This window comes from Phyllobates terribilis, unplaced genomic scaffold (assembly GCF_046119375.1).
Source record: "Phyllobates terribilis strain yellow unplaced genomic scaffold, ASM4611937v1 Scaffold_2__4_contigs__length_985480577, whole genome shotgun sequence".
Classification (NCBI taxonomy): Eukaryota; Metazoa; Chordata; class Amphibia; order Anura; family Dendrobatidae; genus Phyllobates; species Phyllobates terribilis.
In genome coordinates this window covers 702,000,891-702,028,862 of record NW_027362762.1, presented here as the reverse complement: position 1 = coordinate 702,028,862, position 27,972 = coordinate 702,000,891, and positions in this window count along the sequence as shown.

Below are 27,972 nucleotides of genomic sequence, written 5' to 3'. Positions count from 1 at the left end.
CATGACTACCATCAGCTCACGGGGTGTCGTTGTGGTGAAAGAGGGAGCTCCCCTCCCTTTCACAGCCTTCTATCAGAAATGCTATGATTGCTATTGATTGCAGCATATACAGTCATGGCCAAAAGTATTGAGAATGAGACAAATAGTAATTTTTCCAAAGTTTACTGCTTCATTTTTTGTAATGGCAATTTGCATATACTCCTGAATGTCAAAGAGTGATCAGCTTAACAGCAATTACTGTACTTGCAAAGTCAATATTTGCCCAGAAAATGAACTTTAACCCCCAAAACACATTTCAACATCATTGCAGTCCTGCCTTAAAAGGAGCAGCTAACATCGTTTTAGTGATTGATCCATTAACACAGGTGTGAGTGTTGATGAGGACAGGGCTGGCGATCAATCAGTCATGATTAAGTAAGAATGACATCACTGGACACTTTAAAAGGAGGCTGGTTCTTGGTATCATTGTTTCTCTTCAGTTAACCATGGTTATCTCTAAAGAAACACGTGCAGCCATCATTGCACTGCACAAAAATGGCCTAACAGGGAAGAGTATTGCAGCTACAAAGATTGCACCTCAGTCAACAATCTATCGCATCATCAAGAACTTCAAGGAGAGAGCTTCCATTGTTGTCAAAAAGGCTCCAGGGCGCCCAAGAAAGACCAGCAAGCGCCAGGACCGTATCTTAAAACTGTTTCAGCTGCAGGATCGGACTACCAGCAGTGCCGAGCTTGCTCAGGAATGGCAGCAGGCTGGTGTGAGTGCTTCTGCACGCACTGTGAGGGGGAGACTCTTTGAGCAAGGGCTGGTTTCAAGGAGGGCAGCAAAGAAGCCACTTCTCTCCAGAAAAAACATCAGGGACCGACTGATATTCTGCAAAAGGTACAGGGAGTGGACTGCTGAGGACTGGGGCAAAGTCATTTTCTCTGATGAATCCCCTTTTCGATTGTTTGGGACATCTGGAAAACAGCTTATTTGGAGAAGAAGAGGTGAGCGCTACCACCAGTCTTGTCTCATGCCAACTGTAAAGCATCCTGAAACCATTCATGTGTGGGGTTGCTTCTCAGCCAAGGGAATCGGCTCACTCACAGTCTTGCCTAAAAACACAGCCATGAATAAAGAATGGTACCAGAATGTCCTCCAAGAGCAACTTCTCCCAACCGTCCAAGAGCAGTTTGGCGCCCAAAAATGCCTTTTCCAGCATGATGGAGCACCTTGCCATAAAGCAAAGGTGATAACAAAATGGCTCATGGAACAAAACATTGGGATTTTGGGTCCATGGCCTGGAAACTCCCCAGATCTTAATCCCATTGAGAACTTGTGGTCAATCATCAAGAGACGGGTGGACAAACAAAAACCAACAAATTCTGGCAAAATGCAAGCATTGATTATGCAAGAATGGACTGCTATCAGTCTGGATTTGGTCCAAAAGTTGATTTAGAGCATGCCAGGGAGAATTACAGAGGTCTTGAAGAAGAAGGGGCAACACTGCAAATATTGACTTGCTGAATTAACTCATTCTAACTGTCAATATAACCTATTGGTACTCATAATATGATTGCAATTATATTTCTGTATGTGATATAAACATCAGACAAACACTAATAAAAACCAGAGGCCAGCCGATCATGTGAAAATATAATTTTGGTGTCATTCTCAAAACTTTTGGCCATGACTGTAGAGGATTAAACAGCAAAGGACAATGTAGGAACAGCTCCTTTGCACAAATAATCTCCATGATGTACCGGTAAAATTTATTTGCAGAAACGCACAGCAAAATAGGACGTACTGGTATGTCCAGTTTTGGGAAAGGGTTAACATACTTTCAGACAAGCCCCTTATAGTGGCTTTTTGCATAGTCTTATCACTATAAAATCATTTTTATTACTTCCTTGGTGGATTTGAGTGACATACTGTAATTTGCAAGAGGAGCGCGATTGCTGGCTCTTTGCAAATCTCTGCCTCCCTGAAAATGCGCACTGAAGCTGGGTGTGCAAATCCCGGCTTCATCGGCGCAATGCGTATGGCCAGGGATGCAGTGGTGATGTAGGACACAGTCAGCTGGAAAACTTGCAGATCTGGTGGTAACAGCTGGCTGTGTCCTACATCATCGCTGCCTAGTATGCGCTGTGTGCTAATTAATCCATTTACCCCCGAGGGTGGTTTGCACGTTAATGACCGCGCCAATTTTTACAAATCTGACCACTGTCTCTTTATGAGGTAATTACTCTGGAACGCTTTAACGGATTCCGCTGATTCTGAGACTATTTTTTCGTGACATATTGTACTTCATGATAGTGGTAAAATTTCTTCGATATCACTTGCGTTTATTTGTGAAAAAAAATGGAAATTTGGCAAAAATTTAGAAAATTTCACAATGTTCAAAATTTGAATTTTTATGCCCTTAAATCAAGAGAGATATGTCAAACAAAATAGTTAATAAATAACATTTCCCACATGTCTACTTTACATCAGAGCAGTTTTGGAACCAACATTTTTTTTAATTAGCGATCTATAAGGGTTAAAAGTTGACCAGCGATTTCTCATTTTTACAACAAAATTTACAAAACCATTTTTTTAGAGACCACATCACATTTGAAGTGACTTTGAGGGGCCTTTATGACAGAAAATACCCCAAAGTGACAACATTCTAAAAACTGCACCCCTCAAGGTGCTTAAAACCACATTCAAGAAATTCAAACTTTTTTTTATTTTTGCAGGGGTAACAGGAAAAAATGGACCCCAAAATTTGTTGTGCAGTTTCCCCTGAGCACGCAGATACCCCATATGTGGGGGAAAACCACTGCTTGGGCACAGGGTTCGGAAGGGAAGGAGCGCCATTTGACTTTTTGAATGTAAAATTTGCTTGAATAATTAGTGGATGCCATGTTACATTTGGGGAGCCCCTAATGTGCCTAAATAGTGGAAACCCCCCACAATTGACACCATTTTGGAAACCAGACCCATCAGGGAACTTATCTAGATGTGTGGTGAGCACCTTGAACCCCCAGGTGCTTCACAGAAGTTTAGAACATGGAGCTGTGAAAATAAAATTTTCACATTTTTCCCACGAAAATGTTTTTCAGCCCTCAGGTTTGCATTTTCATAAGGGTAACAGGAGAAATTGCACCATGCAACTTGTTGTGCAATTTCTCCTGAGTACGCTGATACCCCATATGTGGGGAAAATACAGTGTTTGGGCACACGGCAGGGTTCAGAAGGGAAGGAGCACTGTGATTTTTTGAATGCAAAATTGACTGAAATTGACAGCGCAAGTGACCCCATTGTGGAAACTACACCCCTCAAGGATTTTATCAAGGGGTATAGTAAACATTTTGAACCCAGAGGTACGACACAGAAATTGATAGCATTAGGTCATCATATTGAATAAGTTGTCATTAGTCTTAAGCGCAAGTGCTCGCTACTTGAGTTTGCATTGGGTACTCAGGTACGCACCATGTATCGCGGGTGCTCGAGTGACATGCTCGAGTCCCAGCCCCGCATGTTTCACAGTTATTAGACACCCCAAAAAAAACATGCGGGGATCGCTCGTGCGTGGCAGGCAATCCCCGTGAAGTTTTTTTGGCCGCAAAGCATATGGGGCGGAGACTCGAGCGTGTCACTCGAGCACCCGCGATACTCGGTGCATACCCAAGCACCCAGTGCAAACTCAAGTAGCGAGCACTTGGGCTCAACACTAGTCGCCATATCGTTATTTTTTTTTTTTTACTTTTGAAAAGATCCCAACCCCAACACAACCCTAACCCTAGCACAACCCTAACCCTAACACAAACCTAACCCTAGCACAACCCTAACCCTAACACAACCCTAACCCTAGCACAACCCTAACCCTAGCACAACCCTAACCTTAGAGATTATTTTTTACGCCGTTCCTCGTGCGATATACAGTACAGACCAAAAGTTTGGACACACCTTCTCATTTAAAGATTTTTCTGTATTTTCATGACTATGAAAATTGTACATTCACACTGAAGGCATCAAAACTATGAATTAACACATGTGGAATTATATACTTAACAAAAAAGTGTGAAACAACTGAAAATATGTCTTATATTCTAGGTTCTTCAAAGTAGCCACCTTTTGCTTTGATGACTGCTTTGCACTCTATTGACATTCTCTTGATGAGCTTCAAGAAGTAGTCACCGGAAATGGTCTTCCAACAATCTAGAAGGAGTTCCCAGAGATGCTTAGCACTTGTTGGCCCTTTGCCTTCACTCTGCGGTCCAGCTTACCCCAAACCATCTCGATTGGGTTCAGGTCTGGTGACTGTGGAGGCCAGATCATCTGGCGTAGCACCCCATCACTCTCCTCCTTGGTCAAATAGCCCTTACACAGCCTGGAGGTGTGTTTGGGGTCATTGTCCTCTTGAAAAATAAATGATGGTCCAACTAAACGCAAACCGGATGGAATAGCATGCCGCTGCAAGATGCTGTGGTAGCTATGCTGGTTCAGTATGCCTTCAATTTTGAATAAATTCCCAACAGTGTCACCAGCAAAGCACCCCCACACCATCACACCTCCTCCTCCATGCTTCATGGTGGGAACCAGGCATGTAGAGTCCATCCGTTCACCTTTTCTGCGTCGCACAAAGACACGGTGGTTGGAACCAAAGATCTCAAATTTGGACTCATCAGACCAAAGCACAGATTTCCACTGGTCTAATGTCCATTCCTTCTGTTCTTTAGCCCAAACACGTCTCTTCTGCTTGTTGCCTGTCCTTAGCAGTGGTTTCCTAGCAGCTATTTTACCATGAAGGCCTGCTGCACAAAGTCTCCTCTTACCAGTTGTTGAAGAGATGTGTCTGCTGCTAGAACTCTGTGTGGCATTGACCTAGTCTCTAATCTGAGCTGCTGTTAACCTGCGATTTCTGAGGCTGGTGACTCGGATAAACTTATCCTCAGAAGCAGAGGTGACTCTTGGTCTTCCTTTCCTGGGGCGGTCCTCATGTAAGCCAGTTTCTTGGTAGCGCTTGATGGTTTTTGCAACTGCACTTGGGGACACTTTCAAAGTTTTCCCAATTTTTCAGACTGACTGACCTTCATTTCTTAAAGTAATGTTGGCCACTCGTTTTTCTTTACTTAGCTGATTTTTTCTTGCCATAATACAAATTCTAACAGTCTATTCAGTAGGACTATCAGCTGTGTATCCACCTGACTTCTGCACAACTGATGGTCCCAACCCCATTTATAAGGCAAGAAATCCCACTTATTAAACCTGACAGGGCACACCTGTGAAGTGAAAACCATTTCCGGTGACTACCTCATCAAGAGAATGCCAAGAGTGTGCAAAGCAGTCATCAAGCAAAAGGTGGCCACTTTGAAGAACCTAGAATATAAGACATATTTTCAGTTGTTTCACACTTTTTTGTTAAGTATATAATTCCACATGTGTTAATTCATAGTTTTGATGCCTTCAGTGTGAATGTACAATTTTCATAGTCATGAAAATACAGAAAAATCTTTAAATGAGGAAGTGTGTCCAAACTTTTGGTCTGTACTGTAAGTGATTAGACGACTTTAATCTTTGGGTCGGTGCGATTACAGCGATACCAGATTCATATCGGGTTTTTATGATTGACAGTTGTCACACACTTAAAGACAAAGACTAGTTTTTGAGAGCTAAAATTTTTCCATATTTCGGCCGACAGAGTCGTGATGGCTTGTGTTTTGCGGGACGAGTTAACGTTTTTATTGATATCATTTTCTGGCACGTGATATTTTTTGATCACTTTCTATTCCGATTTTTGGGAGGCAGAATAAACAAAAACCAACAATTCAGGAATTGTTTTTTTTGTTTTTTTTCATGCCGTTTTGTGTGTGATGAAATTGATAAGGCAGCGTTATTCTTCAGGTCAGTACGTTTACAGTGGTACCACATTTATATTGTTTTTTTTTTATGTTTTGGTGCTTTTAGGCTGCGTGCACACGATGCGTTTTTTATGCAGAAACGCATAAAAAACGCATGTTAATCCGCACCCCATGGTCCCCAATCTCATTCCGCAATGTCAATGCACATGCTGCGGATTTTTCCGCAGCGTTTCTGCAGCGCTCATAAATCCGCAGCATGTTCATTAATTTTGCGGAAGCGCAGCGGAACTGCCGCCATTGACTTGCATTGAGACGCATAATATCCGCGTCTGTACATTTGTACACGCGGATAATATGCGTTTCAATGTGCGTATGGTACCCAAGTCTGGAGGAGAGAAGACTCTCATCCAGACCTGGGTACCATTGTACCTGTAAAAAAAAGAATAAAATAATAAATAAAGTTATATTCACCTGTCTGGCGGCCCCTGCAGCTCTTCTCCTTCCAGGACCTGAGATGACGTCGCGGTCATGTGACCGCAGGCTGTCTCGCGAGATGCCGGCAACCCGGAAGGAGCGCGACAACACATGCGACAGCACACGCGGCGGGGGATCGGTAAGTTTAGCTTTATTTTTTTACTTTTACAGTCACACTGTATAAATCCATGCCGTTTGCATGGATTTATACAGTGTGACCTAGTTGTCAAGCACTTTCCAAGTGATGCTATCGCCTGGAAAGTGCTTGTCAGTCCGCATGTGGAAACACATGCGTTAACGCATGTGGATACGCATGTGAATCCGCATGTATTCTGCAGGAAAAACGCATGCACAATCTGCATGCGTTTTTTCTGCCAGGGAGATGCAGAAATGCTGCAGAAATTTTCTGCTTCATTTCTGCATTGTGGGCACATAGCCTCACACAATAAAAACTATTTTATAGAAAAAATAATTGTTTTTGCATCACTTTATTCTGAGAGCTATAACTTTTATTTTTCGGCTGATGGAGCTGTATGGCGGCTTGTTTTTTGCGGGACAAGATGATGTTTTCAGAGGTACCATTTTTATTTGCAATCGTGTTTTTCATCGCTTTTCATTCCATTATTTGTTTGGCGGTATGATGATAAAGCATTGTTTTTTGCTTCGTTTTTTTTTTTTTTTTTACCGTGTTCGCTAAAGGGGTTAACTAGTGGGACAGTTTTATAGGTCAGGTAGTTCCAGGCACGTCGATACCAAATATGTGTACTTTTATTTTATTTTTTTTTCAGAATAATATTTATTGATGGGTATATTATATTTTTATTTTTTGGGGATTATGTTTTCTTTTTTTTTAACATTTTTTTCACTTTTGTACACTTTTTTTTACTTTTACACTATGTCCCTATGTCACTATGGGACTTTCACTTTTTGCAGCCTGATTGGCTGTATAGCATAGAGAGCAGCAGCTCCCTATGCCATGCAGCCTGTCAGTGCATGACCAAAGTAACTTCCTGCCCCCTGGTGACCCGGACGACATCGGGTTGTCATGACAACATCCGGGAGCCGCCACAGACACCGCGGGATACCGGCAGAGGAGGTGAGTATCGGTACTTACTTCCCTTTGCCTCCGCAATTCTGCAATCGACTTCGATCGCAGCATTTCGGGGATTAATGTGCCGGGAGCGGTGCGGGAGTGGTCCTGGCACATAGTACCGGGTGTCAGCTGTAACAATCAGCGGACACCCGGCGGCAATCGCCCTGCTTTGCTTGTGTGCGGGCGCGATCGCCGCACGCGTAATAGTACGTACCTGGTCCATAAGGCCAAGGGCGGAGGTACGTACTATTACTGACTTGGTCGTAAAGGAGTTAAAGAAGCATTCCAATTAAAACTATATTTGTACTAGTGTCTCTTTATTCATTCTGCCTCCCAAAAATCCGAATAAGGCACGGCTTACATTTATCCTGCGCTCTCTGCTAGTGCTTACTTTGGGGTTTCCACGTAAATCCCAAAAATCGTGATTCAGACAGAACCACTCGCTATAAATGAGACAGATGGAGTTACTTTGGACTCCGTCTGGTCTCTGTTCCGGTGGTGTCCCATCACTTTAGGTGTTTTTTTTATCGCACAAGACTGGTCGACCACCATTCTGTGAACACCTAAAAAGATAGATGCTACCGGAACCGGACAGCAAACAAAAGCATCTCCATCTGCCTCATTATAGTGAGTGGTTCCATCGGGGGTTTCATCTGAATCGCAATTTTGTGGGATTTACACGGAAACCCCGACTTAAGTGCTCAGCATAGAATACAACAATGTGATCTCAGACTTATACCAAAAGTGATCAAAAAATATTATGTACCCCAAAATGTTACCAATAAAACCCCTAACTTATCCTGCACAAAACCAGACCCTACTCAGGTCTGTTGTCTATCACTGGAAATATAGGGGTTCCCATGTTACTGGTAGAACAAAGACAAAAAGGACATGCCAATTTATGGGATGCATGTCTCCAGAAGCACAAGCTGGGTACAATATATGGGGGCACTGCACAGTATGGGGGCACAATGTATTGACACTGAACTGGCACATTTGCAATTCTCCAGAAAAAAAAGTATCGCGTGGATATTACAAAATAGTTGCTTCAGCCATAGATTAATTAATGGAAAGGTGCAATTTCTACAGTGGGGTCACCTTTACAGTTTTTCTGCTGTTCTGGCACCTTAAGAGCTCTGCAAATGTCGACTGCAAACTATTCTATGGTTCCAAAAGCCAAATATCCCTGATGTGTGGTCAAACAGTAGTTTCTGACGACATACAGGGCATCGCTGCATTCCGGGGAAATTGGGCAATAAATTGAGGGGTCCAGTTTCACCTATTAACCCTTGTGTAAAGACAAATTTGCAACAACAAAAAAATAACATTTTTACCAAATGTTATATTTCCACGTCCCAATGTTATAAAATTCTGTGAGGCACTTGTGCATTCAAAATACTCACTACACAGTAAGATGTATTTCTTAAGCAGTGTAGTTTCCAATATGGGGTCACTTGTGGGGTTTCTGCTGATCTGTCACCCCAGGAGCTCGGCTAATGGCACCCATAATCTATTCAAACAGAATCTGTGTTGAAAAAGATAAGTAGCACTTCTACTCATCCATTCTCTACCGTGTTCTCAAACAGTAGTTTACAACAACATATGAGGTACTGTCACTTTCAGTAAAAATTGCAAAACAAATTATGGGGTCCATTTTCTCCTATTACCCCTCGTGGAAATTATACATTTGATGGTAAAACAGTATTTTAGTGGAAAAAATGAAAATTTTTCTTTTTAAATCTAGATATTATAAAGTTTTGTGAATCACTTGTAGGTTAAAAATGCTCAGTGCACCACTAGATGAATTTCTTTAGGGGTCTAGTTTTCAAAATGGGGTCACTTGTGAGGGATTTCTGCTGTTTGGCACCTCAGGGGCTCTGCAAATGCGACATGGCATTAACAATCTATTCCAGACAAACTTATGCTCTAAAATCACACAGCACTCTTTCCTTTTACTAGTCCTGCCATGTACCCAAACAGGAGTTTTTGATCACATATGGGATATCTTCGTGTTCGGAAGTAATTGAGTAACAAATTATGGGGTCCTTTTTTTTCAATTATCCATTGTGAAAATTACGAAATTGGGACTAAAACAACATTTTAGCAGAAAACCTTAAAGGGGTTGTGCCACAAACAAAAGTACATTTTAATCAACAGATTTGGGAATAAAAATAAACTCCACAATTGGATGTGTTTAAATTTTTTTTTCCTGTCCCGAGATAATCTTATAAATGTGCTCCTATGTAACAGATGTCTCTGACCGTGCAGGAACAGGTCAGATATTCCACAGTTACTGGCCTTTGGAGGAAGCAAAAGCCTATACAGGTATTACAGCAGGGGATCTCAGCCGATTCTTTCAGGTAGAATATTGTTTAAAAACAGGCAGTGAAATGTTTTACTCACAAAAGAATCAGCTGTGATCCCCTGCTGTAATGTCTGTATAATCTCTTTTGTGTTCTTCCATGCCCAGGAGCTGTTGTATGATTTTGACCATGACCCTGTACAGTCGGACACAGCCATTACACAGTACACAGCAGGGGCACATTTATAAGATTATCTCAGCACAGGAACATTTTACAAATTAATGCAAAACATATTAACCTAATTTGCGACTAACATAAAGTACAATGTGTCATGAAAAGCAATCTCAGAATCACTGAGATACTCGGACACATTCCAGAGTTATTGCCACATGAAGTGACACTGGTCAGATTTCAAAAAATTGGCCTGGTCATTAAGGCCAAAGTTGCCTCTGTCACTAAGGGTTTAAGTAATGACATAAAACGTAGAGAAATAATATTGTGTGCTTTTAGCAGAATGTGCATTGGTAGGAATGATTGACCTATAAAGAGCTCGGCAGAATCTGAAGATGTAATTGGAAATGTAATGTGGAAATAATGACTGCTACAAAATGTAATTGTTTTGTGATTATTTTATTAGATAACTGTCAAATGGAGTTGGAGAGACATAATCAAAAAGTGAATGAAATAATCCCTCAGTTAGAAGCCGCTAAATTGGATTTACAGAATACTAAGGTAAAAGTTTGCTGAAAAGTGCTCTGCTTTTAACAGCTTCTCAAAAGCTGCCATACATGTACAGCACATATTGGGTGCTGGTGTTTGGAGCATGCTCAGAAGCTCATCCGGCACTATACCTTACTGGTGTTGGCTGTGCTATATAGCCAGCATTTGCTTCTAGGTGATTGGAGCTAACTCCAATGGCTGATATTTAATCACTTAACGTGATTATCCCACAAAGAAAGCACATTTTAATCAATAGATAATGGAATAAAAATAAGTTCCACAACTGAATGTGGCAAAAAGAAATGTTCCTGTGCTGAGACAATCTTATAAATGTGACCCTGCTATGTACTGTGCCACAGTTGTGTCTGACCATGCAGGGACATGGTCTGCACATACCACAAGTTCCTTGCCAGGGAAGGAAGCAAAAGAGAGTATGGAGACAGGACTGCATGGGATTGTTGCTAATCCTTTATGTGAGATAATACGTTTTCCTGCCTCTTTTTAAACTTGTCTAGTGACATGCTCCTCCACTAGTAGCCATTACATGCGCTGAAGCGCTGGTCAGTTTGTGAAGAAAGCTGCATTTACAGGAGAAAGTGGTCAACCTCTTAATTTTGAAAATTCATAACCGACCTCTAGACTGCAGAATTATATGGTTAATATTGAGTGTTTCTATCTAGAATGCTCTGAAATGTAGTGAAGATGAATTGCAGGCAGCACAATCCTTATTTTCTGAAGCAACAAAGGACAAAAATTTGATTGTATTAGAACTTGAAGACATAAGATCACGGCATGTTTTGAAAGTGTCAGAACTTCAGTCAAAAATTGAAAGCATGAAACAAACTCTCCTTACTGAACAAATAAGGTAAGTTTTGAGCACTAAGGATACAGTATATTCACATACAACCCCTGGCAAAAATTATGCAATCACCGGGCCGGGAGGATGTTCATTCAGTTGTTTAATGTTGTTGAAAAAAAGCTGATCACAGACATGGCACAAAACTAAAGTCATTTCAAATGGCAACTTTAGGGCTTTAAGAAACACTAAAAGAAATAAAGATTAAAAATGTGGTACTCAGTAAGGGTAATTTTTTTCAGACCAAGCAGAGGGAAAAAATTATGGAATCACCCTGTAAATTTTAATTTCCAAAACTAACACCTGCATCACATTAGATCTGCTCGTTAGTCTGCATCTAAAAAGGAGTGATCACACCTTGGAGAGCTGTTGCACCAAGTGGACTGACATGAATCATGGCTCCAACACGAGAGATGTCAATTGAAACAAAGGAGAGGATTATCAAACTCTTAAAAGAAGGTAAATCATCACGCAATGTTGCAAAAGATGTTGGTTGTTCACAGTCAGCTGTGTCTAAAATCTCGAACAAATACAAACAACATGGGAAGGTTGTTAAAGGCAAACATTCTGGTAGACCATGAAGACATCAAAGCGTCAAGACTGGAAACTTAAAGCAATATGTCTCCAAAACAGGAAATGCACAACAAAACAAATGAGAAACGAATGGGAGGAAACTGGAGTCAATGTCTGTGACCGAACTGTAAGAAACCGCCTAAAGGAAATGGGATTTACATACAGAAAAGCTAAACAAAAGCCATCATTAACACCTAAAACAGAAAAAAACAAGGTTACAATGGGCTAAGGAAAAGCAATCGTGGACTGTGGATGAAAGTCATATTCAGTGATGAATCGCGAATCTGCATTGGGCAAGGTGATGATGCTGGAACTTTTGTTTGGTGCCGTTCCAATGAGATTTATAAAGATGACTGCATGAAGAGAACATGCAAATTTCCACAGTCATTGATGATATGGGGCTGCATGTCAGGTAAAGGCACTGGGGAGATGGCTGTCATTACATCTTCATGTCAATATCAATTGATATTTTGGACAGTTTTCTTATCCCTTCAATTGAAAGGATGTTTGGGGATGATGACATCATTTTTCAAGACGATAATGCATCCTGCCATAGAGCAAAAACTGTGAAAACATTCCTTGAAAGAAGACACATAAGGTCAATGTCATGGCCTGCAAATAGTCCAGATCTCAATCCAATTGAAAATCTTTGGTGGAAGTTGAAGAAAATGGTCCATGCCAAGGCTCCAACCTGCAAAGCTGATCTGGCAACATGTTTTTCATGATTCCATAATTTTTTCCTCAGAATTGAGTGATTCCATATTTTTTTCCCTTTTCTTGGTCTGAAAAAAACTAACCTTACTGAGTACCACATTTTTTATCTTGATTTCTTTTAGTGTTTCTTAAAGCCCTAAAGTTGCCATTTGAAATGACTTTAGTTTTGTGCCATGTCTGTGATCTGCTTTTTTTCAACAACATTAAACAACTGAATGAATATCCTCCGAGCCCGGTGATACCATAATTTTTGCCAGGGGCTGTAGAACAGACTTGTTAAATAAATGTCTGCAGTAGTCCCATTTATGTGAATGGGTTTGCAGAACCATATGAAGATTTTGTGGCAGATTTGCTACAGATTTTACCTTTGTCTGTTGAAGGAGTGAAATCTGTTAAACATCAGGAGGTAAATTACAGCACAATAAGGATGTTGTAGATTAGATTTGAAAATATACGTCACATTTTTCTTGTTGCCACATACCCCTGGTCATCTGCGGAGGTTTTTTGGAACATAAGTCTCGAAGGGTCAGAGCTGATTTGGTAGTACAAGAGGGGCCTGTACAATATTAGGAAGATGGTTTGTATACAGGCACACACACGCTTAACTTTCCCCATTGTTTTCTAACTTTTATAGAGGATCTTTCACCAAATTTTTCATGTTGAACTGGACACAGGATGTACAGTAATAGTCGCTGCAGAGCAGAATAAAACATTTTTACTTTTAATTTTGCCTCTCTGTTGCAGAGATATTAGCTAAGTATTTTGCACCTAATGCGTTAATTTTTGTTAAGTTCAAGTGGGTGTTATCAAATAGCAACTCATACAGGGACAACAAATACACCCCCCTAGTGAAAACACCCATTTGGACTTAACAGTTAACTCATTAAATGCCAAATACTTTGATTGCTAATATCTCCGCAACGGAGAGGGAAAATTAAAAATAAACAAGAACATGTCATGCCTCTGTGCAGCCACTACTACATCCTTTGTCTAGTTCAACATGTAAAATTTGGTGAAAGGTCCTAGGCAGGGCTGTACACAGCAAGACCGCAATGTCAGCTAACAGTCATAAGGAGATATTGGAATAGTGAATCTCCCCACCCTCCACTTCCACTCTGACCCAACTTCACCTTTCATCAGCTGATTGCTCACAATATTACATACAGACCATGCTCAAGTACTTGTAGGAAAAGAGTCAAAGTATAGAGCATATTTAGAGTGGAAAACGCTGAAAGAATGGTTCGCTCACTGCTGTTAACCGGTTGATGTTTTTGGAAACCTGAAACGGATAAACGAAATGTAACCCCTTAAGGACCCTGGGATTTTCCGTTTTTGCATTTTCTCTTTTTGCTCCCCTTCTTCCCAGAGCCATAGCGCTTTTATTTTTTGGTCAATATGGCCGTGTGAGGGTTTATTTTTTGCAGGACGAGTTGTACTTTTGAATGACATTACTGGTTTTACCATATCGTGTACGGGAAAACGGGAAAAAAATTCCAAGTGCTGTGAAATTGCAATAAAAGTGCAATACCACGTTCACTGAATGCTAAAACTGACCTGCTATTCTTATTCTATAGGTCATTACGAGTTCGTAGACACCAAACATGTATAGGTTCTTTTTTATTTAAGTGGTGAAAAAAAATTCCAAAGTTTGCAAAAAAAAAAATAAAAAATGGCGCCATTTTCCGAGACCTGTAGCTTCTCCATTTTTCAGGATCTGGGGCCGGGTGAGGGCTTATTTTTTTGCGCGCCGAGCTGAAGTTTTTAATGATACCATTTTGGGGTAGATCCGATGTTTTGATCGCCCGTTATTGCATTTTATTGCAATGTTGCGGAGACCAAAAAACAGAATTCTGGCGTTTAGATTTTTTTTCTCGTTTCGCAGTTTACAGATCGGATTAATTCTTTTTTTATATTGATAGATCAGGCGATTCTAAATGCGGCGATACCAAATATGTGTATGTGTTTTTTTATTATTATTTTATTTAGAATGGGGCGAAAGGGGGGTGATTTAAACTTTTATATTTTTTTAATATTTTTAAAAACATTTTTTTTACACTTTTTGCTTGCTTCTATAGTCTCCATAGGAGACTAGAAGCAGCACTTGTCTGATCGCCTCTGCTACATAGAGGTGATGAGCAGATCACCTCTATGTAGCAGAAATGCTCCTGTGCTATGAGCACCGACCACTAGGTGGCGCTCATAGCGATCAGTACATGACAACCACTGGGGTCTGCTGCAGACCCAGGATTGTCATGCCCACCCATCAGTGACCCGCGATCACGTGACGGGGTCACCGATGGGCAGGGTAAGTGATGCGCTTCCGGTGTGGCGATGTTAAATGCCGCTGTCAGAGAGTGACAGCGGCATTTAATATGTTAACAGCCGCGGGTGGATCGCGATTCCAGCCGCAGCTGTTGCGGGCACATGTCAGCTGTATAAATCAGCTGACATGTGCCTGGTTCACTGCGGGCTCATCGCCGGAGCCCGCGCTGAACAGGGGGTGACAGCCTGGGGCGTACTATTACGCCCCAGGCTGTAAAGGGGTTAACCCCTTCACGACCTTGAGATTTTCTGTTTTTACATTTTCTTTTTTTTTCTCCCCTTCTTTCCACAGCCATAACTTTTTTATTTTTCCGTCAGTATGGCCATATGAGAGCATGTTTTTTACAGGACGAGTTGATTGATTTTTTGATTTTTCCATATAGTGTACTGGAAAATGGGAAAAAAATCCAAGTGCAGTGAAATTGCAAAGAAAATACAATTCCTCAATCGTTTTTTTTTGCCGTGTTTACTAAAAAACTGACCTGCCATTATGATTTTCCAAGTCATTACGAGTTTGTAGATACTAAACATGTATAGTAGTGGTCCTCAAACTACGGCCCGCGGGCCACATGCGGCCCGCGGAGGACTTTTATCCGGCCCGCCGGGCTATGGGCGGAGGAGAGGGGAGCGGTGTCAGCGCCCGCCCTTCTCCCCCGCCTGCTCAGGGCCCCGGCAGGCGGATACTTACCTCTCCCCTTGCCTCTGCCGATCCGCTGTCTTCCTGCTCTGCGCTTCCTGTGACGTCTCAGGTCAGAGGGCGCGGTGACGTCTTTACACCGCTCCCTCCCGAGTGCCGTCACAGGCAGCGCAGAGCGGGACAACGCCGCCGCGACGCTGGAGTCCAGACCAGAGTAGAGCAGCGGCAGCAAGTGAGAAGTGAGGTGAGTATTGGATTTTTTTTTTTTTTATAATGTATGGAGGCATAGGTCATTATATGGGGGGGTGACATCCTGCAAGGGGTATAATATGGGGGGGTGACATCCTGCATGGGGCATGATATGGGGGGTGACATGCTGCATGGGGCATTATATGGGGGGGTGACATGCTGCATGGGGCATGATATGGGGGGGTGACATGCTGCATGGGGCATTATATGGGGGGTGACATGCTGCATGAGGCATTATATGGGGGGGTGACATGCTGCATGGGGCATTATATGGGGGGGTGACATGCTGCATGGGGTATAATATGGGGGGGTGGCATCCTGCATGGGGCATGATATGGGGGGGTGACATGCTGCATGGGGCATTATATGGGGGGGTGACATGCTGCATGGGGTATAATATGGGGGGGTGACATCCTGCATGGGGCATGATATGGGGGGGTGACATGCTGCATGGGGCATTATAAAGACAGGGGAGTGATATCCTGCATGGGGCATTATATGGGGGGTGACATCCTGCATGGGGCATTATATGGGGGGTGACATCCTGCATGGGGCATTATATGGGGGGTGACATCCTGCATGGGGCATTATATGATGGGGAAAGGGACATCCTGCATGGGGCATAATATGGGGGGGTGACATGCTACATAATATGGGGGGGTGACACGCTGCATGGGGCATAATATGGGGGGGTGACATGCTGCATGGGGCATTATATGGGGGGGGTGACATGTTGCATGGGGCATTATATGGGGGGTGCCATCCAGCATGGGGCATTATAAGGGGGGGAACAGCCTGCATGGGGCATTATAAGGCCGGGAACAGCCTGCATATGGCATTATAAGGGGGAAACAGCCTGCCTATTGGGAACATTTACCTGCCCATTGAGGACCTATGCTGCCTATTGGGGATATTTACCTGCCTATTGGGGACATTTACCTGCCTATTGGGGATATTTACCTGCCTATTGGGGACATTTACCTGCCTATTGGGGATATTTACCTGCCTATTGGGGACATTTACCTGCCTATTGGGGATATTTACCTGCCTATTGGGGACATTTACCTGCCTATTGGGGATATTTACCTGCCTATTGGGGACATTTACCTGCCTATTGGGGATATTTACCTGCCTATTGGGGATATTTACCTGCCCATTGAGGACCTATGCTGCCTATTGGGGATATTTACCTGCCTATTGGGGACATTTACCTGCCTATTGGGGATATTTACCTGCCTATTGGGGACATTTACCTGCCTATTGGGGATATTTACCTGCCTATTGGGAACATTTACCTGCCTTTTGGGGATATTTACCTGCCCATTGAGGACCTATGCTGCCTATTGGGGATATTTACCTGCCTATTGGGGACATTTACCTGCCTATTGGGGACATTTACCTGCCTATTGGGGATATTTACCTGCCTATTGAGGACCTATGCTGCCTATTGGGTACAGTTACCTACCTATTGAAATACCGGTTGATTTAACTTTACTTGTTCTTCATTTTAAATATTGTATTTATTCCTGTATTGTTTTTTTTACTACAAAATAAGATATGTGCAGTGTGCATAGGAATTTGTTCATAGTTTTTTTTAAAAACTATATTCCGGTCCTCCAATGGTCTGAGGGACCGTGAACTGGCCCCTTGTTTAAAAAGTTTGAGGACCCCTGATGTATAGGTTCTTTTTTATTTGCCGTAAGTGGGAAAAAAAATGCAATGTTTTGTGTAAAAAAACAAAAAAATAATTTTATATCATTTTAATTTTTTAAATATTTTTAAAACATTTTTTTTCTACTTTTTTACTTGCTTCAATAGGAGTCTGGAAGCTGCAATCATTTGATCGCTTGTGCTACACATAGCAGTGTAGTGTAGTGTAGCAGAAACCACAAGATGGGTGGGACTTGTGACACCCTTCCGGCCAACACATTTTAAATGCCACTGTCAGTGATCATTTAACTGGTTAATAGCCGCAGGTGGATCTTGGCTCCACTCGCGGCTGTTTGATGCACATGACTGCTGATCAGATCATCTGTCATGTACCAGGAAAGATTCGCTCTGCGCCGTAGCCCGCATCAAAGGCCACGGCCCCACTATTAGGATTTGGTCAGTATTCAGTCAATATTTTTTCTCAGGAGTGGGAGACAAAATCAGGAGTGGGTGATAAATGCTGAATTGGTGACTTGTTTCTGTTCTACCTTTTCTCTGATTGTTCCTTACCTGGTTTTGTCTCCCACTCCTGAGAAAAAATACTGACCAAATACTGATAGTGGACCGTGGCCAAAGGTAGGGACACGAGCTATGATGTACCTATACATCATAGGTCGTGAAGGGGTTAAAAGACTGATCATATGAACAGCAAGTTGTTTTTACATACAAATTCATATGTTCATTCTTTTGATCATTACAGTAGTTAGACGTTTTTCAGGTGGGTTTCGGAGCTTACCCCCTGAAAACGACGTTGTGTGCTCAAACCACAAGTCTTTGAACTTGTAAAAGTGTGGAAAAAACTATTATCTTTTTACAGTTAATAGATTTATATAGATATTTCATTCATAAAAAGTATGGTGCAAATCAGATTGAACATATTGTGGACATTTCCAAAAAAACTATTTCAGGTACAATTATTATTATTTTTTTTAGATTAGCAGAAAGGGAGGCTGAACTGGAGTCATTCAAACTGGAAGGAAAGAGCAAATCTATTGATCTGGGTATGAATAACATTTAATGAAACTACTTAAAAGTTGTAATTTGGCAGCAATCAGAGGATTTTTTTGTGTAAAATAAAAAACACAATACATCCGTTTTGTATAAAATAATAATAGGGCTGGCGTTGAGGTGCATTAGCTCTCTAATGTACCTTCAGGAGTCTGATTTCATAGCTTTTTATGGGAAGTGGACTGCTTATTTTTCTCCAGCAGCATTGCACAAGGAACCTGACATTTTAAAGGAGCCAATTTATATTCTAATAGGTGCAACCTATTGTGGCTGTATTTGTTTCTAATTTTCAGCTGTGCAGATTCATGCAAATATATTGCTTTTCTGCTTCATAATTACTTGTATTATAATTAATCACTCGCTTTTGAAAGCTATTGTCTTTAAAAAAGTCATTAATTGTGATTTCATTTTTAGAGGAACTTAGAAATACAAATGAAAATCATAAAAAAGAAATTGAGAAACTTAAATATGAACTGGTAAGTTAGGAGCTTTTATATTTACTATATTTTTATTCTGTATTCTAATATTTATTTATCAAAGTATGTTCCTTTTTCTAACACGACGTAATGAATTTGGCAATAATTATGATTTAAGGGAGATCATGATTGCAATGAATATTTCACATAAATATGTATGTCTGAATCTGGAAAAACACATACAGTAATTTCTGATTCTGTTTGGAACAATGTAGTTATATATCTGAAGATAAAGAAGCAGAACATAAATGCTGAACAAAAAACTATAACAAACAGAAGAGGGCAATTGGAGCTCCAGCTCAATTTATTCAAAGTGCTATTTGAAGCTTCAGAAACTGTGGAAGACACATTTGGTGATCTTGGTTCTGCCAGGTTTTTATAGGCATTAAATTATGACCCCATTAATTTATGTAGTCCACTTTACACATGCCAACATTTTCGGGCGTGACTTTATATTGGAAACTCCCCAAAAGTGATACCATTTTAATAACCGCACCCTTCCAATACTTCAAAACTGCTGTTAGGAAATTTGTTAACCCACCAGGTTCAACACAAATATTAATGCAAAGTGAAATGGAAAAAAGAAAAATGTTAATATTTCCTCTAAAATGTTGCATTAGCCCTAAATTTTTTACTTTTACAAGGGATAGCGTGATAAGTTGGACCACACAATTTGTTTGCCCAGTTAATTCTGAGTGCGTTGATACTTCACATGTGGTCAGAAACCTCAGTTTGGACAAATGGCAGGGCTGGTAACGGAAAGAGCACCATTTGAATTTTGGGGCGCAAATTTGGCTGAAATAGATTGCGGGCGCCATGTCACATTTGCAGAGCCCCTAAGGTGCCTAAACAGCAAAAAAAAAAAAACACAAGTAACCCCATTTTGGAAACTACACCCCTTAAGAATTTTACACAGTGGTATAGTGAGCATTTTGAAACTATAGGTACTGTAAAGCCTGCGTTCTGGCACGGTTCCTCTCCCTAACCCAGCAGAGACGCAACATGCCACGGCGGCATCCTCTTCTCTGTCTCCCACCACAGCTTTCAGATTCCTGCACCGGCACACGTCTCGCAGGTCTCCCAGCAGAGCACTTAGGGCTTCGAAATGGCATTAGGTATTTAACTCGCCCTTCCCTGTAGGGAGGTGCCTGAGCAACTTCAGTGCCTAGTTAGTCTTGTACCCACTAGTTCATTGCCAGGTTCCTGCTCCTGTACCAGTTTGGGCCTGAACCTGAACCCGTCCTGTCTGTATTAGTCATCCTGTGCGAACCTGTACCCGCTCTCTCAGAACCAGCACCAGTATCCATACCGCCAGTGAACTTGTTCCTGTCCTGCCTGACACTCCGAGTCCGTACCTGTGTCCCTAACCCCTAGGGTCAGCTGCTTCAGTACAAGGGACTGCCCTGGAGTAGTACCTGGCGGCTACCTGCAGCTCAAGCCTAACCTCATAATTAGAGGCTCTAGTGAAGACCAGGTAGCCACTTAGTTACTCCCCTCCAAGGTAAGTCTGGTCCATGGCAAAATTTGGTTCACGACCCACCAGCTTGAAAGTTTGCTCAAACATTGGACGCCGCTGACCCTAATACTCCTCCGCTCTAGGAGTTGTCTCAGGAGATGACCCTCCAATGTGTTCAGCAGGATAAAATCTTGTTCTATTTGTGGTCTGTGAACACGCATTTGGACGTCCGGACGTCGGCTGCTTCATCCGCTCCAGCCAAGTTGCAGCAACCTCGGCAGTTACTATTCTGCCGGCAACTCACACACCAGGAGTTGTTCCACCACATTTCAGCGGAGATCCCAAGCAGTGCCATGGATTTATTAACCAGTGCATGTTGCACTATGAAATAGTGACCCACCAGTTTCCCTCTTATCGAGCTAAAGGGGCATTTCTGATGTTCCGCTTCAGAGGAGAGGCCATAATATGGCCCTTGCAGGTGATCTTGTGACATCAGATCTGCCAGTCTTCCTGATGGACTTCTACAAGGTCTTCGACAAGCCAGGTCGTGTCACCTCAGCCATATCCTCCCTACTCTGACTGCGTCAGGGAAGTGTGACTGTAGGCAAATATGCCGTTCGGTTCCGCACCCTGTCTTCAGAACTTGGCTGGAACAATGAGGCCGCTAGTAGCCGCCTTCTGGGAGGGTTTATCCAGAGTCATTAAGGACAAACTGGCAGTTCGAGACATCCCCGCGACTCTGGATGACCTAATCTCCCTAGCTATCTGGATTTATCTCAGGTTCCAGTAACGTTCTAGAGAGGCAATGCTTGAAAGGAGACTGAGGTGTCTGGCCCTGCCCTTCCAGAGACCACTCCTTCCCCAGTTTTCTGCTGCAGCTTACTCTCCTGAACCTATGCAGGCGGACTGCGTTAAGGTGACTGAGCAATGCCAGGAACACTGTCGTGTCAAGGGGTTATGCTTCTACTGTGGTAGCACGAAACATCTTATTCGCTCTTGTCCCAAGAAGTCAGGAAACGCCCAAGCCTAGGGTCTGTAGAAGAGGCTTCTCTGGGCGAAAATATTTCCTCTCTACCATTGACTCTGACTGTATCCATGTCTTGTGGAGTTACCCAGTTCATCAAGACTGCTTACATAGATTCTTGTTTGGCTTGAAAGTTCATGCAGCCATGGTAGAACGGTACGAGATTCCCATCCGACGCCTCCAGAGTCCTTTGATGGTGTAGTCTGTTAATGGAAGGGCCCTATCTGAAGTCGTTAATTTTGTTACCAAGCAGGTGAAGCTCCGAATAGGAATTCAGCATTTGGAGAAAATTAGCATCTATGTGTTGCCTAGCTTGTCACATCCACTTCACCAAGGGCTGCCATGGCTACGTCCTACACTGGAGATCCAGTGAGGTGTTTAGTTTTTCCAGTGTTGCCAGGAATGGTGTCTTGTCCCTATACGTCCAGTTTGGCCTCCGGTGACACCATCTAGTCTGCCGGGTCTGCCACCCACTTACTGGCCATACGCTGATGTCTTGGATAAGGAGGAAGTGAAGACATTACCTCCACATAAGCCGTACGATTGTCTTATTGACCTGATCCTGGAACTTCACCTCCTTGAGGCCTTATCTACCCTCTGTATCAGGTGGAGACCCTAGCCATGTCCAATTACATTAAGGAGAACCTGGCAAGGGTATTCATCTAGAAGTCTTCTTCACCGGCGGAGCTGGTTTCTTCTTTGTCAAAAAGAAGGATGGAACTCTCCAGCCTTTTATAGATTATAGAGGTCTTAACAAAATCACAATTAAAAACAAATATCCATTGTCACTAATCACAGAATTGTTTGATCATCTTAGAGGTGCCAGAATCTGCACCAAGCTCGATCTGAGAGGAGCTTACAACCTAATCTGCATACGCCAAGAGATGAGTTGAAGACTGCTTCCAACACCCAAGACAGTCACCATGAGTACTGTCTTACTAGAGTTCGTGAATGAGAACTCCTTTACTCTTGCGTGGTGGTTTATCTGGATGATATCCTGGTGTTTTCTCCAGATTTGCCTTCTCATAAGAGTAACATTCACCAGGTCTTGCAAAGACTAAGAGAATCGCCTGTAAACCAAGTTTGAAAAATGCGTGTTTGAACAGTCCTCTCTGCCTTTCCTAGGATATATCATCTCGGACACGGGTTTGAAGATGGATCCTGAGAAGGTGTCTTCAATTTTCAAATGGCCGCATCCTGCTGGCGTTAAGGCAATTCAGCAATTTTTAGGATTTGCCAACTATTACAGCCAGTTTATTCCTCACTTCTCTCAGACTGCCTTCATTTCAGCGATGCTCTGCAAGGGCGCCAATCCAAAGGTTTGGAATCTGGAAGCTGAGAACGCATTTCTCTCTCTAAAACAGGCCTTCTCCTCTGCTCATGTACTACATAGGATTCACTGACTGAGGCCCAATAACTCAAAATATATTATAACCACCAACATACACAAAAATCACTGACTGAGGTGGAATAGCAATAATTAAAAAATGATACTTTTTATAAATATTAAAATATGATGAACAAAACCACCGTACTAAATGCAGTCTATCCTGTATGTCCCCTCTTTTATCACACTGGTCATACTCAGGATATTAATATTCCCTAAAACCAATCACCCAATGTGTAATAACTGATGTCTAGACTACTCTCAATATATCTCTATCCTACTGTAAATTGCCAACCCTTAGATGAATATAAGTTATTTCCACAGGGGGAACATGGGATTATTATTACACTTTGCCCTCTGCAGAATATCAGACTATTGACCCCTTCTTATCCTGTATATAGTCGGGGTTATATGAGACAGGAGAAATATTAATTATTTCGATAGGGGGAGCCTATGATTATTATTGCACTTTTCCCTCTGCAGAAAATATAGACCCCTTCTCATCTTGTGTATTGTCGTAGTTATACGAAAAAGGACGGATTTTTTATTTTTTTTTCCCCTTCCCCCCTCTAATCTTTTTTTATATAAACTACAATCCACTAATAGAGGATACAGATAACACGATTCTATCTATATTGTGTTCTTGTCTAAAAGCAATTGGTATGCGATATCAGTTTACTGCCTGTAAATTTCTGTTGAATCACAGATGACTCAATGACAGCTCTACATCTACATAGGACACAGCTCTTTTTATTTCACTTACAGACCTAATGAATCGTCTGTCATTACGCTGTACCTTTAAGACTTGCTGCCCCTTTATTTATAACTCAGGGCATCACAGCAGCCTCTTAGCATGTACATCCCTATATCCACATACAAGCCCCAAAACATACAAGTACGCCTCTACGCGTTTCACCCATCTAATATTTTTATGGGCACATCAGGAGGCTCAGGCACTATGTTGCTTGCTAATACATTTGCAGGAGTCTCTGCTCCCGGCTGTTATGAGAGCCACATGCGGCAGCACGGATGCCGAATTCTTATAGATAATACTCCTCCCCCCTCCCAGTGATGAGACCAAGCATGGGCCACTCACAGACCCCCTCCCTTGGGGCCAATAAGGATCTGCCACATCACATGCAAGGATTCATGTGTCACAGGGGGGGCGGAGTCATCATAGATACCACAGCACAGATAGGCAGACTGCATCCTGACCTCAGCTGGTAACGTAAACAAACTTTTAACCCATTATTGACGGGGATGCTTACATCAGAAAGCTAGAAAATCCAATAGAAACAGTATAGCATCTTTTTAATTAAAATTCACCAGGATTGAGGAGACTAAAGGATGTCAGTTTTAATAAGTATGGTTAGTCAATCGACAAGTATAGAGGTACTCATGCTGTATACCCAAATGCTCATTGCTATTAAATATCATTACCAACCATAAACTCCCAAACTTCCACAGTTATTATATGAATGCAGTAAAGGACTTACATTCATTTCGTCCATTCGTGCTAGCCCTTCCTTCCTATGTCCGAGACACAATGGACGTTTTGAGGAGATTGGAGGATTTGCAAGTTGAGGAGGGCGTGCATCTAGCAAGTCTGGATGTTGAGGCCCTTTACAGCTCGATACCCCATGAGGCGGGTTATGGAGCTGTGAGACATTTTTTGCAAATGAGGGGGACACACATGAAGAGACACAATGATTTTGTAATGGATTTGTTGAAATTTGTCTTAGAGCGAAATTACTTTTTGTTCGATGGGCGATACTTCCACCAGCTCAGGGGTACTGCAATGGGGAGCCCCTGTGCCCCTACTTATGCAAAATGTATTCCTGGGCTGGTGGGAGGAAACCCTGGTCTTCAATGACAACAACGAGGAATGGACGTCTAAAGTATCCTTATGGGTACGGTTTATAGACGACGTCCTCGTTTTGTGGATGGGAACTGTTGACCAATTTGACAGGTTTGTTTAAGTTCTTAACACAAACAGTGTGGGCTTGAGACTTACCTCCGCTATCCATGAACGACAAATTTCTTTTTTGGATGTCTCTATCAGTATTGACCATAGTGGCCGCCTAGTGACAAACCTTTTTAGGAAATCACCGGCTACAAATAGCCTTCTACAATGGAAAAGCCACCATCCTCCACCTCTCAAACGTGGAATTCCCAAGGGGCAATTCCTGCGCCTTAGACGTAATTGCTCATCCCTGGAGGGGTTTGAGAGGGAAGCTTGTGAACTGAGTGAAAAGTTCAAAAATCGAGGTTATCCCTCTTATGTTGTGGAGCAGGCATACCATCATGCAAGGGCAGCTAATAGGACATTCTTATTGGTCCCTAAAGAGAGAAATGAGGACAATGGTGTAGTACGTCTAATAGGGACCTTTGACGACAAATCTAAGAGAGTAATGAATGTCCTCCGTACTTTCTAGGATGTTCTGAATTTGGATCCAGACCTTAGGGGTGTTATCACCCCTCACCCTTCAGTGACGTATTGCAGGGGACGAAATTTAAAAGATCGTCTGGTCCATAGCCATCTACAACCAGATAAGGCGGACCCTACATGGCTAAATCGTACAAATTTGGTTGGTACGTTTAGATGTGGGGCTTGCAAGGCCTGTGATTCTATAGTGAAGAAAACATCATTCACCAGTGTTACAGCTGGTAAAGTCTACCAGAATAGAGAATTTATCAACTGCCGAACGGAGGGCATTGTATATCTGGCAAAATGTGACTGCCCCAAAACATATATAGGGAAAACTATTAGACAGTTTCGTGTTAGAATTCTCGAACACCTGGGGGATATTCGGAGGAAAAAAGATACACCTATCTATAGGCACGTGTGGGAAGTACACGATGGTGACATTAAGGCTATTGGCTTTCAGGGTATTGAATAAATCAGGACATCTCAAAGGGGGGGTGATCATGACAACAAAATTCAAAGTAAAGAAACCCAGTGGATTCACAGATTAAAAACTGTTGCTCCAATGGGTTTAAATGAATGTAAGTCTTTTACTGCATTCATATAATAACTGTGGAAGTTTGGGAGTTTATGGTTGGTAATGATATTTAATAGCAATGAGCATTTGGGTATACAGCATGAGTACCTCTATACTTGTCGATTGACTAACCATACTTATTAAAACTGACATCCTTTAGTCTCCTCAATCCTAGTGAGTTTTAATTAAAAAAATGCTATACTGTTCTAATGGATTTTCTGGCTTTCTGATGTAAGCATCCACGTCAATAATGGGTTAAAAGTTTGTTTACGTTACCAGCTGAGGTCAGGATGCAGTCTGCCTATCTGTGCTGTGGCATCTATGATGACTCCGCCCCCCCTGTGACACAAGAATCCTTGCATGTGATGTGGCAACTCCTTATTGGCCCCAAGGGAAGGGGTCTGTGAGTGGCCCATGCTTGGTCTCATCACTGGGAGGGGGGAGGAGTATTATCTATAAGAGTTCGGCGTCCGTGCTGTCGCATGTGGCTCTCATAACAGCCGGGAGCAGAGACTCCTGCAAATGTATTAGCAAGCAACATAGTGCCTGAGCCTCCTGATGTGCCCATAAAAATATTAGATGGGTGAAACGCGTAGAGGCGTACTTGTATGTTTTGGGGCTTGTATGTGGATATAGGGATGTACATGCTAAGAGGCTGCTGTGATGCCCTGAGTTATAAATAAAGGGGCAGCAAGTCTTAAAGGGACAGCGTAATGACAGACGATTCATTAGGTCTGTAAGTGAAATAAAAAGAGCTGTGTCCTATGTAGATGTAGAGCTGTCATTGAGTCATCTGTGATTCAACAGAAATTTACAGGCAGTAAACTGATATTGCATACCAATTGCTTTTAGACAAGAACACAATATAGATAGACGATACAGAACACGATTCTATTAGTGGATTGTAGATTATATAAAAAAAAGATTAGAGGGGGGAAGGGGGAAAAAAAAAATCCGTCCTTTTTCGTATAACTACTACAATACACAAGATGAGAAGGGGGTCTATATTTTCTGCAGAGGGCAAAGTGCAATAATAATCATATGCCCCCCCTATGGAAATAATTAATATTTCTCCTGTCTCATATAACCCCGTCTATATATAGGATGAGAAGGGGTTTAGAGTCTGATATTTTGCAGAGGGCAGAGTGCAATAATAATCCCATGTTCCCCTTGTGGAAATAACTTATATTCGGCTAAGGGTTGGCAATTTAGGATAGAGATATATTGAGAGTAGTATCAGTTATTACACATTGGGTGATTGGTTTTAGGGAATATTAATATCCGGAGTATGACCCGTGTGATAAAAGAGGGGACATACAGGATAGACTGCATTTAGTACGGTGGTTTTTTTCATCATATTTTAATATTTATAATAAAGTATCACCTGTACTACATAGGCCTGAGATCAACAAACAATTCTTCCTGGAAGTAGATGCCTTATCCTCTGAGTCAGGGGCTGTTCTCACGCAGAATTGTTCCACCGGTCGAATGGTCACCTGCGGTTTCTTCGCTAAGGTCTTCTCTGCCCCTGAACGTAACTACTCGATTAGTGATTCTGAGTTATTGGCGATTAAGATGACTTTAGAGGAGTAACTATTTGAAGGGACAGTTCACCGAGTCATCATATACACCGACCATAAGAACTTGGCTTACCTGCCTTCCGCACAAAGACTGCATCCGTGCCAAGCTAGGTAGTCGCTGTTCTGTGGCCACTTTCACTTCATCCTACATTTTCAGTCGACTGACAAAAACGTCAACGCGGTTGCACTTTCTAGATGCTTTTTACCCACCGACCAAGAGGAGGAACCCCAAATTATCATCGAGTCTTCCAAAATGGTTAATGTGGCTCCAGTAAGCTTGTCTCAGATTCCTCTAGGGAAGACTTTAATGTCAGAATCGGATAGGAAGCAAGTTCTGCTGTTGGAGCACTTTTCAAAGTTGGCTAGTCATACCAGGCAGAGAAACACTTCACAACTTATCTTGCATCATTATTGGTGGACAACCATTCGTAAAGATGTTGTGGGACTCTTTTCAGCCTGTCCTTCCTATGCTCGTAACAAGACTCCTAAGCATCTTCCGTCCGAGCGACTTTTACCACTTCCGGTGCCTTCAGCTCCCTAGCATCACTTTGCCATGGAC